The sequence below is a fragment of the Myotis davidii genome, unplaced genomic scaffold, assembly GCF_000327345.1.
Source record: "Myotis davidii unplaced genomic scaffold, ASM32734v1 scaffold803, whole genome shotgun sequence".
NCBI classification, from domain to species: domain Eukaryota; kingdom Metazoa; phylum Chordata; class Mammalia; order Chiroptera; family Vespertilionidae; genus Myotis; species Myotis davidii.
The window spans coordinates 1887157-1890460 of record NW_006295567.1 but is presented as its reverse complement, the minus strand read 5'-3'; the positions used below and the strand labels follow the sequence as shown (position 1 = coordinate 1890460).

The following is a 3304-nucleotide window of genomic DNA, read 5'->3' as shown; positions in this document are numbered from 1 at the left end:
TCCCAACCAGAAGTGGAGACAGAACTTGGAACCACAAAGCTTGGAGACAACACCCCGCCCCTATCCCCACCCCCACCCTCACTGCGGGAACAGTGAAATCCCAAGAACTGATTAGCTTCGAACGCCCTCTCAGTGTGGCCCGGGCCCACTGCTGGGTGCTTTTTGCTTCTTCCACAGCTGCGCCTGCGCCCGGCCTTCTCTCGCTCCACCTGAATGACACTTGCTTTACTCTCACTCCGATTCGTCCTGGACATCTTTCCGGGAGGGTCAAGGTCCTGGAGGTCCCTGACTCCCGCGGAGGCTGGGCCAGCCCAGGTGCGGAAGCGGCCCAGTAACAGAAATACTATTTCCACAAGGTGTTCCCTTCACAGAAGGCAGCTGGAGCTCCAGCCTTATGACCTTGGTCCAAGATTTATCTCGCCTGTGCCTCAGTTTCTCATCTGTGACCACAGGGGTTACAGGCTGGGAGAAGAACAGGCATTGTACTGAACACCCGCTGTTTCTCCCAGGCCTAGAATCTTCAGGAAGGTCTACTGCTCAGACAGGCTTCCAGCTCCCACAGTTACTGGCCTTCCAGCTCACTTCAGGGGAGGGGTTGAAGGTGTGAACAATGAAGCGCTTTCTTTCCTGAAAATCAAAGCCACACGATCACTCGGTGTTTAGTGATGTGTCATGTTTATGGGGACCATGCAAGTTACTCAAACAGGCGTCTTCCTCATAGAGTGTCACTTTCTAAATTCGATTAATTGAATAAAAATGTTCATACGTGTAAAGGAACAATCTATTTTAATGAACCATTTTTGTAAAACAAGGATTTGTATTCTATGATCATTCCAACTCATACATTTAAAAGATAATCTGCGTTTTCATACACAAGGATCGCTTAAAGCAAATTGCTTAAACCTTTCTAGTTCACAGACTCAGAGCTACAGTAGAGAGTCTACGGCTCACTCAGCATAACCAATCCCCAAATCCCAACTTCAGGCATTAAAATGCCCTGCAGCCCATGGATCGAGGGGGATTGTGAGGTCAGTCCCGGCTCCTAGGGGAGGGGTGGGTGCAGGCGCCGGGCTTGCAAACAGGACAGCTCAGGGCATAGCAGCGGGGGCAACAGCTCTTCATGAAAAACCGGAACCTGGGCAGTGTGACTTCCATGGCCCGGAGCCGGGCCAGACGCAGAATCGTACAGGAATGGACTACTTAAGGTGCTCCCTCCAGATGCTAACAGCTCAGGGGCCGAGGGAATGGCTCAGAGCTGGGTTCCAGGGGCCGCCCCAGGAAACCCTTGCTGAGCCAGCCTCCTCGAGCTCCTTCCTGTGTCCTAAGAAAACAATTCTCATTTTTTGTTTGAAATGTAAAAACAAATATCCCCCTGGCGCTGGGCGCACTTGCTGTTTTGTGTCATCAGAACAAACTGGGCAACGTTTACACCCAGTGTTACCCCTCGGGGGAGGAGTTAGGCTGCTCTGCTCAGCCCGGAGGCAGGTGGGAGCTGCTGCTGCTGCTGGAAGCTCCCCACCTGGGTCCGCTGGCCTGGCCGGTGAAAGGCTCCTTTCCTGACGGGAGGGAGGGGTCTGGTCAGAAATGAAAGGCTCGTGCTGGCTCTGGACTTGACAGGAAGCATTTCCCGGAGCTGTGAGCCGTTCTCCGTGGCGGCTCAGCTTCAGTCCCCCCTCTGCGTCTTGGCCCCTTTATCACCGCGAAGCCCTCCTGGTTCACATGTGATTTCAGTAAATTTCTGTTTAAAAAAGTCCCGTGTCTCCATTGTCTAATTTCAAAACCAGACGCACAGCAGCGATGAAGTGATGGTCAGACCAGCTCTCGGGAGTCCGCCTTGGGTCTGGAGCTCCGTGCTCACCAGGATGAATCCCTCCGGCAGCGCTGGCTCTGGTGTGCCCCCCCCCCCGGGCCTGGCACACACACTGCGCAGTGATGCGTGTGGAGCGGGTACGAGGAAGAAGGTTTATAGTCGACGTGATCTCTTGCTCTCGTTTCTCACCCCACGGAACGTCACGATCCAGCGAACTGTTCTTCCTGTGATTCCAGGAATACACGCGCCGTCTCTGACACGCCAGCCAGTGCCTTTGTGTTGAGTGGTGAGCGCTCCTCGTCCCCGCCAGTTTCTGGTGGGAGTGGGCTTCTTGCGATGTCCCAGGAAAAAGCACTTTCTGAGACGCGCATGGGAGGATGAGTGGTTGTAGGAAGCTGTATGTCTGTGGAATTAACCCCTCTGTCCCACCACGGAGAACTTCCGCCTGTGCCTTCAGCAGGGCTAGGATCACAGCCAGGCCCGGAGCCTCCGTTCCAGGTCGGAGCAGGGTCCAGCCGGCACCGGCTGGCTTGGCTTGGGCTCCTGCTGCAGTCCACCGGCCCATTGCGTGGATGGACGCACGGCTATGAAGGGGACACGGCAGGAGCAAAGCCAAAGGAACCAGCGCCAAGAGGGCAAACTTCTCTGGTTGGGGCTTAGGTATCCCCAAATTTTCAAGGCTTGCAGTGCCCTGTCCCCTCTAGTCAATGACCCCTGTTCCGGGTTTGACTGACAGGCATCTGCCCTAATCACTCCCACTTCCCTGTGCAGGCACCCACCTCCCCCCTGTTGGACCCCTTGCCCAGGTGACTCGCAGGGAATGTGCTGGTGGCTCCCTGGGGAGGGTGAAGTTGCAACTTCCCGGTGAAGCTGCCCAGTGACCGGCCTGTCATGTCTGGCCTCCTCTGCTCCTTTCCGACTATGACAAACCAGCTAATTACAATGTACCACTTGCACGCGAGGTCCCTCGGCAAGGACACGAGCCCCGGAGCTCTCCCTGGGACACTGCTCATCTGCTCGGAGCTGCCTCCTCTGCGAAGTCCTCTGGGCGCACCTGCACCTGCTGTGGCTCCCACGGGAGTGGACTTTCTTACCCAAGTGCAGTTCTCGCGCTGGCTTCCTGCTTCTCCCTCCCCCAGATTTGAAGCAACTGAGGCCACGGTCACCTTTGACGGGCACTGGAGAGTTATTTTGTGAAATAAATGAACAGCCTTACCGAAACTTTCAAAAACCCTTTACAGTGCCCAGTATTCTGGTGTGTGTAGGGTTTGGGCTTATTCAATATTTTTGATTGATTTGCTAGATTACCAGGTGCTGCCACGCTTCAATTTTCTTAGCAGATACAGGCAGAATCTCATTTTAACTGTCATAATCACACGGGTACATTTTGTTCCTTTGAAACATACATCTACCAACAATAAAAGACACACACACACACACACACACAACAGACACACAGACACACACACACACACCCAACTTCTCCCATCCCAA

The 3304-nt window shown here is 54.3% G+C and overlaps 2 long non-coding RNA genes across 2 annotated transcripts in view; both read left to right on the top strand.

The window, feature by feature from the left end:
* LOC107184173 overlaps nucleotides 1-876 on the top strand; it is a 3003-nt gene extending 2127 nt beyond the window's left edge. Inside the window, exon 2 of the long non-coding RNA XR_001515001.1 lies at nucleotides 178-876. This is a non-coding gene — a long non-coding RNA (uncharacterized LOC107184173). The remainder of the gene's footprint in view (nucleotides 1-177) is intronic.
* Nucleotides 1-3304, top strand: part of LOC107184174 — a 132261-nt gene that overhangs the window by 72045 nt on the left and 56912 nt on the right. The window lies entirely within an intron of this gene.